This window comes from Saccopteryx leptura, chromosome 6 (genome assembly GCF_036850995.1).
Source record: "Saccopteryx leptura isolate mSacLep1 chromosome 6, mSacLep1_pri_phased_curated, whole genome shotgun sequence".
Taxonomy (NCBI): domain Eukaryota; kingdom Metazoa; phylum Chordata; class Mammalia; order Chiroptera; family Emballonuridae; genus Saccopteryx; species Saccopteryx leptura.
The window spans coordinates 89778004-89794156 of record NC_089508.1 but is presented as its reverse complement, the minus strand read 5'-3'; the positions used below and the strand labels follow the sequence as shown (position 1 = coordinate 89794156).

Sequence of the window (16153 nt, the reverse complement as noted above, 5' to 3'; positions counted from 1 at the left end):
CTTGTTTGGACCTAATCTATTTAAAGATTCACTTTATTCTCAATTCTTTCCACTCTCTTTTCAGCTTCTGGGGCCACAATACCTACAGATGGTTGAATTTCTCCTGGTGTTGCCTAACTCTGGTCACAGACCTAATATTACACCAGAAACATGTAACAGGAAGATTAATGTGTAACAGAGCACAGCTTTGGGTTAGGACTGGGGTCCCCAAACTACGGCCCACGGGCCGCATACGGCCCCCCCGAGGCCATTTATCCGGCCCCCACTGCACTTCTGGAAGGGGCACCTCTTTCATTGGTGGTCAGTGAGAGGAGCATAGTTCCCATTGAAATACTGGTCAGTTTGTTGATTTAAATTTACTTGTTCTTTATTTTAAATTTTTATTTATTCATTTTAGAGAGGAGAGAGAAAGGGAGAGAGAGAGACAGAGAGAGAGAGAGAGAAGGTGGGGAGGAGCTGGAAGCATCAACTCCCATATGTGCCTTGACCAGGCAAGCCCAGGGTTTCGAACCTGCAACTTCAGCATTTCCAGGTTGACGCTTTATCCACTGCGCCACCACAGGTCAGGCTTGTTCTTGTTTTAAATATTGTATTTGTTCCCGTTTTGTTTTTTTACTTTAAAATAAGATATGTGCAGTGTACGTAGGGATTTGTTCATAGTTTTTTTTATAGTCTGGCCCTCCAACAGTCTGAGGGACAGTGAACTGGCCCCCTGTGTAAAAAGTTTGGGGACCCCTGGGTTAGGATGAATGAAACTCTGGGGAAGGTTAAAAGAAAGTTATGGCATTCATTTGGTTCATTATACTCTTCTGTTATTTGATATGTTTCAAAGACATTATTTTTACCTGCTTTCTAAGCTGGACAGTGAGTCCTTAATTGCAACAACTTAGATGTATTTGCCTGGTTCCCAGTCACAGCTCGCTCTAAAGCCACACATGTTTTGGACACATATTAAGAACCTAGTGAGGCCCTGGCCGGTTGGCTCAGCGGTAGAGCGTCGGCCTGGCGTGCGGGGGACCCGGGTTTGATTCCCGGCCAGGGCACATAGGAGAAGCGCCCATTTGCTTCTCCACCCCCCCCCCTCCTTCCTCTCTGTCTCTCTCTTCCCTCCCATAGCCGAGGCTCCATTGGAGCAAAGATGGCCCGGGCGCTGGGGATGGCTCCTTGGCCTCTGCCCCAGGCGCTAGAGTGGCTCTGGTCGCAGCAGAGCGACCCCCCGGAGGGGCAGAGCATCGCCCCCTGGTGGGCAGAGCTTCGCCCCTGGTGGGCGTGCCGGGTGGATCCCGGTCGGGCGCATGCGGGAGTCTGTCTGTCTCTCCCAGTTTCCAGCTTCAGAAAAATACAAAAAAAAAAAAAAAAAAAAAAAAAAAAAAAAAGAACCTAGTGATATGTGGAAAAAAGAAAACCCAAGAACTTTTGTGCTCTATTAAAGCAGTACCTGGGGTGGATGAGAAATTACTGGAGAAGCAAACAGACAAAAAGGAATGAGTTGGCACAGGTATCTCTTAGATTAGGAACTTGAATGATTAGATATGATGTCTCTGCTAACCAAGATTGAGAGACTGCAGGAGTAGGGGCAAGCTGGGAAGCCAGGCATATCTGAGCTTAATTCTGAGTGGTTTGAGTTGCCTGCATGACACTGCGGAGGCTGATAGAGATATATGCTTGGAACTTGGGAGACCGGGGGCGGGGCGGGGGGGGGGGGGCTGGAGCTATGCTTTTGGAGGTAGGTGTCAGTTGGGGCCATGGAACTATACCAAATCCCTCAAGAGAGGGCGGTATGAACTAAGAATAGAACCTAAGAATAGGACCTAGAGAAACACCATCATTTAAGGTGCAGACAGAGGAAGTGGAGCCTGCCCACGATCCGAGGTGAAGCCAGAGGGAGAGAAGAAGGTTGTTTTTTTCTCACTTCCTGTCTGTCTTCCTTGGTCAGCAGCAACAGGGTGGGGGAGATAGTGATACTGGTGGGCAGAGCATAGTATGGCAAGGCCTCCTGAATGCTGTGGGGAGCTGTATTTGGGGTGGGTAGTGTGGGTGTGGTAGGTAACAGGGGAATCTCTCTGCCTTAGGTCTCTTTGTCTAGAAGGCAGAGAAGGGGGTTGGAAGTCAGAATTTTTGGATTCTGTGCTTTCTTTGCCACATCCACATTTCACCAATCATTCTTCCCTTATTCTGAGCCCTAGTTTGTATAGGAAAATCTTTCTAAATATGGGAAAGGAGGTGGGTGGAGGAGTCAGTCAGTAGAGGGAAGGAGAGGGGCTGCCTTACCATGTGTATGTGTGTTTGTGTGTTGTGCACATGCATGCACATGTGTGAATACATATTTCTATGTATGTATATGTGTATGTTTTATGTTGGTATTCACACATGTGTATGAGTATTACATGTATGTTTTCTTCTATGTATCTATCAAGGTAAGTATAGAACTTGAGAGGAGAACTTGAGAAAGTTTTCTGCCCACTTAATAGAGTGCGTTTATGTTAATTGAATCTAATAATATAAAATTTAGCCATAGGTTTTTCATATCTGTCTGTAATATTTTATTTATTGTATTTTAGAAAATTATTAGTCTGAGGCAGATTGCATATAAAACTACTCCTTCACCCTAGTTAGAGAAGTACTAATTAGGACCAGATCAAGATTCTTGGAAGGTTCTGATTCTGAAATTTCCAAAACAGAGAAATTCACGTGAGAAGTCTGAGATTCCTGTTCTGGATCATATCAAGGAGGTCTGAGGTCAGGTCTTGAGGATGAACAAAGGGGTTAGGCCTCAGATCTGACCGACATTCTGGGGTTCAACCTGCTCTTCTTCTTCTTCCCCTTCATATGAGATGGGACCACCAGGCAGTTCTCAAGGGGGTGGAGAGCAGAGTCCAGGCTGCTCCTCCAAGTCTGAGCATGCTCAGGGTACTGCCCTCCCTCCAGTCTGCCAGGCAAGGGAAGCTGATGCCTCACAGAGATAAGAAGGGGTTTCCAAACCTTCATACTCTGCCCCAGACAGTAACACACCCTCAATCGGGAAGAGCAGTCTTTACTGAAGCTAAATCAGGCACATTGTTGACACTCGGAACCCAGTGCAGACTCTCCTGCCTTCCTTCCCTATATAGTTTCCCTACGCCCGGCCCTGGCCGGTTCGCTCAGTAGGTTAGAGCGTCATCCTGAAACACCAGTGTTGTGAGTTCAATCTTCGGTCAGGGCATATACAGGAAGCAATCAATGAATGCACAACTAAATGGAACAACAAATGAATGCTTCTCTCTCTCCCTTTTTCTCTCTCTAAAATCAATCAATCAAATTAAAACAGTGATCTTCAAAAAAAAATTTCCCCTGCCTGAGGTCCCTCTGAACTGTGTAACCACAGCCCTTCTAAGGCCCTAACCTAAGTTTGTGTTTGTAATTTTATATATATTTTTAAGATAGTCTCCAAAATTATATATGCTATAGGTCCCACAAAACCTGGAGCTACGCTCCTGACTGAGATCCTTAGGTCTTGAAGGGCCACATTATCATGCACTCAGAAAGCAATGTGAGCAGCAGTGAAGGGCTAAGGAGAATCACCTCTCTTCTCCCATTGTTTCTGGCACCCGTAAAATCCCCTCTGCAATTAAGAGTATGCGCGGTGGGTGTGTGAAAGAGAAGTGGTATTTGCAAAGAAGCTGAGGATTAGCGAAGAACGCAAGGGAGGAAATGCCGCCGCAGTGTGAGGAGCCTGCAGAGTTTGGGTGAGGGGAGCACCTGGCCTTAGACAACATTATCCAAGAGCACAGGGACCAGCATGTGCTTCAGGTCATCCTTCTGTTGTGGGGGGTCATGAGCCACGATGAAGAATTGTGCGTGCAGTTGCTTGTCTTTGGACCTGCAGTCTGGGTACCTCCCTGAGGTGAGCTCACACACGGTCAGGGACACAGGCCCTTTGCTCTGGTGGCAGTTTTCTTGGCCGTTTTTGCAGGCTATGCTGGGGGCCTGGCAGGTGGCCTCCACACTGGAGAAGGATTCATGCACGAAGGTGTTGAGATCTTTGCAGTATTTTTTTGTGCTTGTTGATGTTGCCCATCACCCTTGTTTATCCCTGGGGTCTGGGCTGCACGTGTTGAGTTTCAAACCACTGAGCTGAGGTCATGTGTTTGGGCTTGGCACTGACTGGGTCCTCGGCCACCCACAGCCCCAGCAGCAGAGGCAGCAGCAGAGGGCAGAATCTTGCTCCGGCTGGTGCCATCTCTCCGAAGGGAGATGATGGCTCAGAGAAAGATGTAGGTGAGTAAGTAGGTCACCATAGGGGCGGGAGAGGTCCTGCTGGCCCTTCCAAGAATTTCATACCCTTAGTCAACAATTGCAGGGCTCCTGCAGCCTTGAATATTTAAGAACAGCATTGACATTTTATTATTCAATTTCAGCAGATCATGTCCTTTTTTATGCTCCCAATAAATACTTACATTGTTTATACTTCAAAAGAATTTTATGAGGTGAGTATAATTACCTTTTTTAATATATGAGCAAACTGAGCCTCAGAAAAGTTAAGGAACTTGCCATCATTACACAGCTAGCGTGTGTCAAATACAAATACAAGATTTTAATCAACGCTTCTCGGCTTCCAAAGCCTCTATTCTTTCCACACTCCCATGTTTCTTGTTTGAAACTCTGAGAACTCAGACCACAAAAGGAAACTAATCTTGGAAGAAAAATAGGCCATGGATCCACACCTCACTCTCCCAGGTTAGCTTAGGTGTTCCTGAAAGAAGCAATATTAAGTTTGTGGAGTCAGATTAATTCCTGACTATTCTGCGGCCCAGTTTCCCATTGAAGCTGGATAAACAGTCACTCCCAGTAAGGGAATCACTACTCCAGCTAGCAAAGCAGCATGGTGAGTTGGGTTCTTTCCATGGCTGACGTTTTGCCTTGTTGGAGAAAGTCTTGGGATTATAGAGGGTCAGAATTGGAGGAATCCTTAGAGATCATCTTAATCAACTCTCTATTTTACAGATGAAGGGGCTGGAGGTCCTGAAAGAGGAAGTTCCCTTCCCAGGGCTACTGAATGAGTGGCAGAGCTGTGGCCAGCCGCTTCCTGACTTTCAATCCGCCCCTTTGGTCTAGTGCCAGGCTGAAAGGGAAGGAGAAAGTTTTTTTCCATGGAAGCAGAGCATAGTGAGTATGTCTATGTTTGTGGTTTAAGCAGCACATGAACGTTGCCTTCAACAATTCTCTTATAATCCTTCTGAGAGCATTTAAGAAAAAAAAATCTCCTATTATAGTAGTAAGGTAAATTCTTTGTTTCTCCTCCCTTTCTAATAGAGAAACAGGCCTCAGGCTAAGTTTTCAACTGGAAACAAATGTGGATAGGATTTTTAAACATTGAATGACATTCATTATATTTGTTTTTACTCCTGTTTATTAAGTGAAATGTGTTACAATTTCATTTTCTAAGTATTATTTGAACTACATTAGTACATACATATTGAGTAAATTATATTTATATATCACTGACAATGAGTGGGTATTGCAATAATTGTCAAGGGAGGAAGTGAATGACTTAACTTGGGGAACTTGCTCTGGCTGCAGCCTCTCAGGTCCGTGTTGATGTGTGAGACCCACCCCAGCACCTCCACCTCTGGGATCTGTGTGACTTTACTGCTTTGAGGTAAAATGTTCCTCAAAATGGCAAAAAACACTTAGGCGTATAGGATTCCCATCTGCATTGCCAGATGGGAAACTTCTGAGATTGTCCCTTTGTCTCCAAGGTGGAACCTGCTTCACCAGTAGAGCTGGTGATCCCTTCATGCACTCCTGCTAAGCTAACAAAAACATTAATTCTCAAATCCAGTAGAACATTATCTATCAAGCAGTTGACTTGGGCCCCAGGGAGCCCTCCTCTCACTTCTCTCTCTCTCTCTCTCACTCTCTTCCTCTTCCCCTTCTGCAGCAATGGCTCCATTGGAGCAAGTTGGCCCCAGGCTCTGAAGATGGCTCCATGGCCTCACCTCAGGTGCTAAGAAGAGCTTGGTTGCTGAGCAAAGGAGCAACACCCCATGATGGGCAGAGCTTCACATCCTAGTAGGCTTGCTGGGTGGATCCCAGTAGGGGTGCATGCGGGAGTCTATCTCTGCCTCCCCTCCTCTCACTGAATTAAAAAAAAAGTGTTAAATAGTCTCTGGTTAGCTACTTACTTTGTCAGACCATACAGTAATAGTATAAAATACAATTATAAGAATATATATATTTTAAAGATTTTATTTATTTATTTATTTATTTATTTATTTATTTATTTATTTATTTACAGAGACAGAGGGACAGATAGGGACAGATAGACAGGAACAGGGAGAGATGAGAAGCATCAATCATCAGTTTTTTGTTGCAACACCTTAGTTGTTCATTGATTGCTTTCTCATATGTGCCTTGACTGCGGGCCTTCAACAAACGTAGTAACCCCTTGCTTGAGCCGGCGACCTTGGGTCCAAGCTGGTGAGCTTTGCTCAAACCAGATGAGTTCACGCTCAAGCTGGCGACTCGGGGTCTCGAACCTGGGTCCTCCGCTCTATCCACTGTGCCACCGCCTGGTCAGGCATAAGAATATATCTTTATCTCCAGGAAGTCTTCTTTTTTCAGATCCTCAGCTGAGCTTCTCCCATTGTAATGGAAGGGTTTACCTAGTCGTTATTCATTAATAGTTGCACACCTGAGTTTTGGAGCGACAGGGTAGGGATGACAGTAGGAGTCAAGGCTGGCAGAAACATTTTGTGATGACCAAGATGATTGACCACAGATTTTGCAAGCTGTGAATCCAATTAAGTTGCAAAACTCAAGTAGATGTTGACCCTGCAGCTAACCAGCCCCACTCAAAGGGGCCTGGGGAAGGAGTTCCTCTGATGTGTATTTGATTCTAATCATTCATCACAAGTCTTTTTTCAACTGCCACAGTCTTAGGCCTGTTTCATGGATGTTAAGCACTAGAGGCTCTCAGTGCCTAGGGTCTGGGAAGTTTTCAGGGGTCTACAATATTTGGGACTGAGGGGAAAAAATCTTGGCTCCAATACTTGAAAAGGCAACTGAAAAATCAAATTTAACATATTTACTTTACCACAGTAACATAAAGTAGATTTATTTATTTATTTATTTATTTATTTATTTATTTATTTATTTATGGGCTACCTTGTGAATTTGCATGTCTTCCTTGCTGGGGACCATGCTAATCTTCTCTGTATCGTTCTGATTTTGTACATGTCCTGCTGAAGTGAGGAAGATTTTATTTAGTTTGAAATCTGGCACGTATGAGAAATTTATTACTTTGCAAAACAATCTTAGGTTAAATTTTCTTATTTTACAGGAATTCCCATGTACCACAATTGCAGAAGGAACAGTGTCAATCATAAATTTCTCTAGTCAAATCACTTCAGAAGACTTATTGAAATAATTTCAGATACATTTCTGTGAAAATAATATTGAGTAAAAAATATTTATTTTATATATTCAGTGTGGTAATGTTAGTCAATTTGATGAAAGATTAAAGTGCCTAGTATGGTCTGGTGGTATCAAACATAGCCCTAGACATAATGTACTCCACACTACTTAAGGGTAAGGTTAACACAGGGCTCTGCAACAGCAACAGAAGGAAAAGAATAGTACTGACTACCATTTATGAACATATAATATGTGCTTGGCACAGTGCTAGTTAATAGCTACCATTTAAAAAAAGTGCTTATTGTATGCCAAGGCATTATACTTTATATACAATTTGATATACAAAACAATATTATGTGTTCCATGTCATTATCCCCATTTTACAGAAAAAGAATATGAGGCTTAGAGAGGTTAAGGTCACAGATTTAGTAAGCGGCAGGGACAGGACTGAAAATGAGGTAGGTCTGACTCCAAAATTATATTATCCTCTTTGCCACACTGCTTTCCTGTTTATTAACAGTTATCTTATAGGCTGGGAATTACCTTCTGACCAAATTCTATGCTAATGTACATGTTTTGCTCACTTCAACTTTAGTTCTGTTTTTTTTCCTCTTCCCTGAGAGCCCTCCCTCAAATACTATCTATCCTTCAGAGCTCAGCTGTACCATATTATCTTAATCATATGTATGAGCCTTCCTGTACAACTTGACCTCAGGCTAATAATCCCTCTGGAACATTATTAACTCTTGGTGCCACTCATTTGGGTACCTTGTTTTGTTATTTTACTCTTTTTTTTTTTTCAGAGACAGAGACAGAGAGTCAGAGAGAGGGATAGACAGGGACAGACAGACAGGAACGGAGAGATGAGAAGCATCAATCATTACTTTTTTGTTGCGTGTTGCAACACCTTAATTGTTCATTGATTGCTTTCTCATATGTGCCTTGACTGTGGGCCTTCAGCAGACTGAGTAACCCCTTGCTCGAGCCAGCGACCTTGGGCTCAAGCTGGTGAGCTTTTGCTCAAACCAGATGAGCCCTTGCTCAAGCTGGCGACCTCGGGGTCTCGAACCTGGGTCTTCCGCAACCCAGTCCAACGCTCTATCCACTGCACCACCGCCCTGTCAGGCTGTTATTTTACTCTTACATGAGTATCCAGCCTTCTCATCTAGATAAGAAATTTATGGTTCAGGAGTCTGATTTATCGCCATAGTGCTAGCACACTATAGCTCACAGGGACTCTCAGTGACCATGTGTTAAACTCAATTGCCACTCTAGCCTTCTCAGTCATCACATCATTAACACAAAGAACTTCAGTGTGATAATGTCTAAAATGCCTCCTGGTTTTAACTCTCTATGAAACAAGAAGAAACATCAAAGTGCTGGTAGCCAGATTAGAATGTCAAAAGAGGTCCTATAGGAAGACCCTGAAGGTAGCTCAAAAGAAGGGCAGTATATAATAGGCAATGATCCCTAAAGACCAATTTTTTTTAGGAGGGGTGGGTGAGGGTACACAGAATTCTGTCTGGGCTGCTGGCCTGAAGGTACAGAAGCACCACGAGGTAGTCTTTGAACTACAAGTGCCTCCCCTGAGGTAGTCTTTGAACTACAAGTGCCTCCCCTAGTATGGTTGTCAGGCTTCATCCACCCTGCGTACGGGCTCCCGGTGGTGAGAGACACTGTTTAGGAAAGGGGATTGATTCTGCAGGTGCGGGGCTGCTGCAGGAGGGGCGCAGGCCACTACAAATGACCAGAAGTGGCTAAGGGGAAGATGAGGTGTACATTTTTTTAAACCTCAGCTTGGATCCTGGATAAGATTGTCCAGCATGGTTTCTGGCCCCTCAGTAGAGGGCAGAGTTTTTGTTGGAGGACAGGTTCAGCTGTGGCCGCTGAGCTGAAAGCTACGCTGCTCTGATAAGGTACTCATGACAGGGTGTGAGAAGAACTGTTACTGGTGCTGTTTTCTGTAGGCGCCAAGGCTGAGCCAAGCTGGGATGTGAAAGCCTTGAAGTAAAATTCACCCAGAGAAAGACAGAATGAAGGTACAACATTGGCTTCAGGAGACAGGTGGCTGCTGATAGTATTGTTTCTTTGGCCATAACATGGAAGATTTTCTGCTAACTTTCTGCCAAATGGCTCACATCTCCATGATGGACCACGTGGGGCCAGGACAGGTGACCTGAAGGAGCACTTACTCCTAACAATGGATTACCCTGACATCCCTGTGTTTGACTAGCTCTGGCTGTGAAACATTATTGCAATGCTAATTCAAAAATGAGACCAAGTTTGTGAATACTTAGCTCCCCAGTTAACTCTGTGAGTATATAGAGCAATATCCCCGTGAGAGAGAGAGGAGGTGAATAAAGAGAATAGTGCAAACAGAATAAAAGTCCCATAGGAAGCTGGGTAGACGAGCTTAGGCTGGCAAGGCCCAGAGGGGAAAACGGATGAGAGGACTGCAGGGCAATGTCCTGATCTTGGGTAGCTCTGGAGAACCGTAATGCTACCTTGTCCTAGTTTCTCTGAATGTCCTCCTTGGTCTGTTTGTTGGGATCCTGGGTCTTGGAAATGAGGCAACATCTACGTCAGAAGAGCTGTCTTGGTCTCGGATTGAGGTAGGAGCTTTGTCAGAAGCTTCCACAGGAAATCTCTCCAAGAGCGATTCTCCCCCAGGAGGGGTGCCTGGCTCTGAAGGCCCACGGCTAGGAGATATCCTGGAATCTGATTGCTGAATTCTGAGCCTCAGAGCTCTATCACTTCAGTTACCATACTCCTTCTGGGAAGTTTCATTCTGTTGCCAGGTCCATTTTTCTTTATGGTGTAGTGCTTTGAAGCCTTCTCAGGGAGCCCAGTCCCACTGTGATCTCGCCTCAATGGGTGGACTATCTCCCCTTATTCTTAAATGTAGGATCTGTCCTCAAGGAAAAGATGTAATCTTTACCCCGACCAGAGGTGAGGCATATGACTCTCCTCACATAGGTTTTATGGGCTTTAACTCATTACAAGCCTGCATGCAACATTCAGACTTCCCAGGAATGACAACAACCATAATAAAAACAATCATAGCTAACATTTATTAAGGTTCTATGTTTTAGTTGCTATTCCAAGTGCTCTATGTGTATTTTCTCATTTTTTTAAAGTATGTGAAGGACTTTCTTACTGCCCTGGCCCCATGATAATCTTATTTTCTTCACCCAATTTTTGAAGAGAAATACTGGTCAGAGACGTACCCATAGAGAGAAAGTCAAGAGAAACCTTATTAGGGTCTGATCAGGTGGTGGCGCAGTGGATAGAGCATCAGACTGGGATGTGGAGGACCCAGGTTCGAGACTCCGAGGTCGCTAGCTTGAACATGGGCTCATCTGCTTTTGGACCCAAGTCGCTGGCTTGAGCAAAGGGTTACTCGGTCTGCTGTAGCCCCATGGTCAAGGCACATGTGAGAGGGCAGTCAATGAACAACTAAGGTGTCGCAACGAAAAACTGATGATTGATGCTTCTCATCTCTCTCCATTCCTGTCTGTCTTATCCCTCTCTCTGACTCTCTCTGTCTCTGTTAAAAAAAAAAAAAAAAGCCTGACCAGGCGGTGGTGCAGTGGATAGAGCTCAGACTGGGATGTGGAGGACCCAGGTTCGAGACTCCGAGGTTGCCAGCTTGAGCGCGGGCTCATTTGCTTTTGAGCAAAGCTCACCAGCTTGGACCTAAGATCGCAGGCTCGAGCAAGGGGTCACTCGGTCTGCTGAAGGCCCGTGGTCAAGGCACATATAAGAAAGGAATCAGTGAACAACTAAGGTGTCACATTGCGCAGTGAAAAACTAATGATTGATGCTTCTCATCTCTCCGTTCCTGTCTGTTTGTCCCGCTCTCTGACTCTCTGTCTTTGTAAAAAAAAAAAAAAAAAAAAAAAGAAAAACCTCATTAGGGCTGGTATACTCCTGCTCTAGGCTGCTGAAGACAGATGTGTGCTCAGAGGACATAAAGCCACAAGATAAATTCCTCTTAATTTTACTAAAAGTGTTTTTGAGGGAGAAGGAGTAAAGCATTATTTTTATGTAAAATAAGACTGTGTGATGGAATATTTTGAAAAATTCAAGTTGCATTTTTTTTTCTTTTTTTACAATTTAAAATGTTTTTGTCTTTTTGTCTGACCTTGCCTTACTTTATCTACTCTTGGCTAGGAACTTTTTTGGCAAGGGAAGTGAGGAAGAGTTTGGTTTTCTTAAATTTTTTGTTCTCCTGTCACAGAAGTCAGGCCTACTTCATCCATCACAGGTTTGGCCACTTAACATTTGACACTGGAGTAATAAATATAAATGATAACACCTCTCAACTTTTCCTACATGCCAGCCATTGTACTAAGTGCTTCTTCTTCTTCTTCTTCTTCTTTTTTTTGTATTTTTCCTAAGTTAGAAGTGGGGAGGCAGTCAGACAGACTCCTGCATGTGCCGGACAAGGATCCACTCGACATACCCACCAGGGGGCAATGCTCTGCCCATCTGGGGCATTGTTCCATTGTGGCTGGTCCCCAAACATTTTACACAGGGGGCCAGTTCACTGTCCCTCAGACAGTTGGAGGGCCGCCACATACAGTGCTCCTCTCACTGACCACCAATAAAAGAGGTGCCCCTTCTGGAAGTGTGGCGGGGGGGGCGGATAAATGGCTTCAGAGGGCTGCATGCGGCCTGCGGGCCGTAGTTTGAGGATGCCTAAGAGCCATTCTAGTGCCTGAGGCAGAGGCCATGGAGCCGTCCTCAGCGCCAGGGCCAACTTAGCTCCTATGGAGCCTTGGCTGCGGAAGAGGAAGAGAGAGATAGAGAGGAAGGAGAGGGGGAAGGGTGGAGAAGCAAATGGGCGCTTCTCCTGCATGTCCTGACCAGGAATTGAACCCAGGACTTCCACACGCCAGGCCGACACTCTACCGCTGGGCCAACCGGCCAGGACCTAAATGCTTTATAATTATTGTCACATTTAATTTACATAATATTCCTATGAAGTAGGTTACCTTTATATACAAGAGGAAATTCCCATCTCCCTAAGTCAAAAGGACTTTCCATCATGGTGTGTATTTTCATTATGGGCAGAAATCTTTCCTTACCTCTCCTCTTGTGAACTGTGGACTTCCTACGCAGCCTCATTAGCAATACTTTCACATGCCACTGTGGCCTCAAAGACTGCACAGGTAAACACCCTGGTAAGAGCTATTACGGCTCTTTCTAGCTCTTCATGGTGAAATAGGGGTAGGAGGAATGCTTTAAAAGACTGAGGGTCTGGCCTGACTGGTGGTTTAGTGAACAGAGTGTCAAACTGGGACCCAGGAGGGTCGCCAGCTTGAGCACGGGTTCACCAGCTTGAAATCAGGGTTGCTGGCTTAAGCGTGGGATCGTAGACATGACCCTATGGTCACTGGCTTGAGCCCAAAGGTGGCTAGTTTGAAGGCCAAGGTTGCTAGCTTGAGCAAGGGGTTACTCACTCTGCAGTAGCCTCCCCATCAAGGCACATATGAGAAAGTAATCAATGAACAAGCAATCAACGAACAACTAAGATGCTGCAATGAAGAATTGATGCTTTTCATCTCTCTCCCTTCCAGTTTGACTGTCCCTATCTGTCCCTCTCTCTTTCTCTGTCTCTGTCAAAAAAAAAAGAAAAGCCTGACCGGGTGGTGGCGCAGTGGATAGAGTGTTGGACTGGGACGCGGAGGACCCAGGTTCGAGACCCCCGAGGTTGCCAGCTTGAGCACGGGCTCATCTGGTTTGAGCAAAGCTCACTAGCTTGGACCCAAGGTCTCTGGCTTGAGCAAGAGGTTGTTCGGTCTGCTGAAGGCCCACGGTCAAGGCACATATGAGAAAGCAATCAATGAACAACTAAGGTGTCGCAATAAAAAAACTGATGATTGATGCTTCTCATCTCTCTCTGTTCCTGTCTGTCTATCCCTCTCTCTGACTCTGTAAAAAAAAAAAAAAAGTACTGAGGATCTGAAGTCTTTGAAGCTCTACTGGAGGCCCATGTGTGCGAGAACATAGGAGAAATGTGATGAAATGGGCCAAGTCTCTTGCAGGGAGAAGGCATCCTGGATGTTGCTGCTACTGGTATGTTTTTTGCTGCCATAGCTCTAGGGTTACCCCCTAGAACCATAGAAACCATGAAGAGGGCCAACAATCAAAGTGAGGAGAAGGATCTTGTATCTCAAGGGCATTTCCTCTTCCTATATCCTGCCCTTAAGATTAGGACCCTTCCCACACTGTCTCAGTTGGCCCCCTTCATAGTGTCTATGGTTCATTTACTTCAAAGTGTGGAGACATTGGGAAACCAGTGTCAAGTAGAAAAGTCTCCTGCCTAATCTACTTCAGTCTCACTCCTAGGAAAACAAAGTCATTCTAGCCCTAGTTCTTAGGTTAATTTCTTTACTGGATTTCATTTCTGCTCCTTAGGGCCAGGTGAAATAATTCTTCAAAGTTTCTACAGAAGGTTGGGCAATTCTTCCTTAGACACCATCTTTCCCTCTTCAAGCTCCCATCTTCAGAAACAGAAATGTCTTATAACTAATTGGTCTTCTCTTCCTATTTTTCAGTTTTCAAGTAGTAATGCATCATGTTCAGCCAACCTTAGTGTTTGGCTCAAACCTGTTATTCATTTTGGACCTCAGCTTTGACCTTTGTAAGACTGAATACCCAAATACCTATTTCAACATTATTCCTGGCATCCCTAAACTTGGCTGTGATCAGGATCATGTGAAGGAATGAGTGACTGTCAAACCTAATCAGTTAAAGCACTGGTGGTGAGAACAAAGCAGGTCATTTCAATTTATTATTAATATCTAAACAGTAATTTTCAAATAGTGGTAAATATTCTGGATGAAAGTTGGAGTGAGATTTTCCTTATAAACTTTTTGAATGTTGAAATTCTATCACTCAGTTTAAGTAAAAAAATATATATTATTTTAAGGAAAATACTGTAGGCCTGACCTCTGGTGGCGCAGTGGGTCAAGCATCAATCTGGAACTCTGAGATTGCCTGTTCAAAACCCTGGGCTTTCCTGGTCAAGGCACATATGGGAGTTGATGCTTCCTGTTCCTCCCCTCATCTCCTCTCTCTCTCTCTCTCTCTCTCTCTCTGTTCTCTAAAATGAATAAATAAATAAAAATAATTAAAGAAGAAAAAATGGCCCTGGCTGGTTAGCTCAGTGGTAGAGCGACAACCTGGCATGTGGAAGTCCCAGGTTCGATTCTCAGTCAGGGCACACAGAAGTGCCCATCTGCTTCTCCACCCTTCCCCCTCCTTTCCTCTCTATCTCTCTCTTACCCTCTCACAGCCAAGGGTCCATTGGAGCAAAGTTGGCCCCGGCGCTGAGGATGGCTCTATGGCCTCTGCCTCAGGAGCTAGAATGGCTCCAGCTGCAATGGAGCAACGGTCCTGATGGGCAGAGCATCGCCCTCTGGTGGGCATGCCGGGTGGATTTTGGTTGGTCGGGCACATGTGAGAGTCTGTCTGACTGCCTCCCCGCTACTAACTTCAGGGGGGGGGGGGAAGAAAAGAAAAATACTATAATAAATTAATGGTTATGAAAAGTATACATAAAACAAAATTTTTCACATAGTTAAAAATTAGAAAAATTAGTTGAAATATAAATAATAAGAGAGAGAATATTAGCTGGATAAATTATTGAAGAATCTTATGTGCTTTTTGAGCCAAAGTATTTATAACAACTTAATAAATAGTATAAGTACTTTTTTTAAAAAACTTTTTTATTTATTCATTTCAGAGAGGCGGGGGTGGGTGGGTTCATGGAGAGAGAGAGAAGGGGCAGGAGAAGGAAGCATCCACTCCCATATGTGCCTTGACCAGGCAAGCCCAGGGTTTCAAACCAGCAACCTCAGTGTTCCAGGTTGACACTTTATCCACTGTGCCACCACAGGTCAGGCCTAGTACAAGTACTTTTTTTTTTTTTTTTTAAATTATTTTTATTTATTTATTCATTTGAGAGAGAGAGAGAGAGAGAGAGAGAGAGAGAGAGAGAAGGGGGGAGGAGCAGGAAGCAGCTTTGACTCCCATATGTGCCTTGACCGGGCAAGCCCAAGGTTTTGAACCGGCAACCTCAGCATTCCAGGTCGATGCTTTATCCACTGTGCCACCACAGGTCAGGCCCAGTACAAGTACTTTTTAATTTAACTAACAGTGTAAGGCAGAACAATAAAAATTAGATTATATCATAATTCTATATATAATTTCACTTTCATTATATTATAATCTTTGTAGAATTGATTGCTACATTAACATTTATCATGTTAAATAAAATAATCATTAAAACTATACATTTTATGAGGATTTTTTTTATTGAGGTATAATTTACATACAGTGAGTACACAAATCTTAAGTGTATAGCTTAATGCATGTTCACAAAGTAAACCTATCCAGACCAGGGAAGAACCTCTCCAGCTTACCTCTTACACTTTCCCAGTGGTTACCCTCCAAGGTGATTTTTACCTCTGTCACCACAGATTACTTTTTAATTATGTTTAATTTTTAGTTATTTAATACTGTTTGGATCAGAAGCCTTTTTTTGTGACAGAGACACAGAGAGAGACAGAGAGAGGGACTGATAGGGACAGATAGGAACAGAGAGACAGGAAGAGAGATGAGAAACATCAATGTTTTGTGACACCTTAGTTGTTCATTGATTGCTTTCCCATATGTGCCTTGACTGAGGGGCTCCAGCAACACAAGTAACCCCTTGCTCAAGCCAGCGACCTTGAGCTCAAGCCAGCAA

At 44.2% G+C, this 16153-nt stretch overlaps 1 long non-coding RNA gene, 1 other non-coding gene and 1 pseudogene across 2 annotated transcripts; 1 reads left to right on the top strand and 2 right to left on the bottom strand.

Moving 5' to 3' along the window:
* The first annotated feature begins 1827 nt into the window (after positions 1 to 1827).
* LOC136376810 (uncharacterized) lies at positions 1828 to 6103 on the top strand. The gene is made up of 3 exons (XR_010746245.1): positions 1828 to 1896; positions 4984 to 5145; positions 5921 to 6103. It is a non-coding gene; the product is annotated as an uncharacterized lncRNA (long non-coding RNA).
* Positions 3745 to 4219, bottom strand: LOC136376780 (ribonuclease 7-like; annotated as a pseudogene).
* A 1028-nt stretch (positions 6104 to 7131) lies between the features above and the next one.
* LOC136377846 (U6 spliceosomal RNA) lies at positions 7132 to 7235 on the bottom strand. Its single transcript, XR_010746468.1, has one exon. It is a non-coding gene; the product is annotated as a U6 spliceosomal RNA (small nuclear RNA).
* Between the last annotated feature and the right edge of the window lie 8918 nt (positions 7236 to 16153).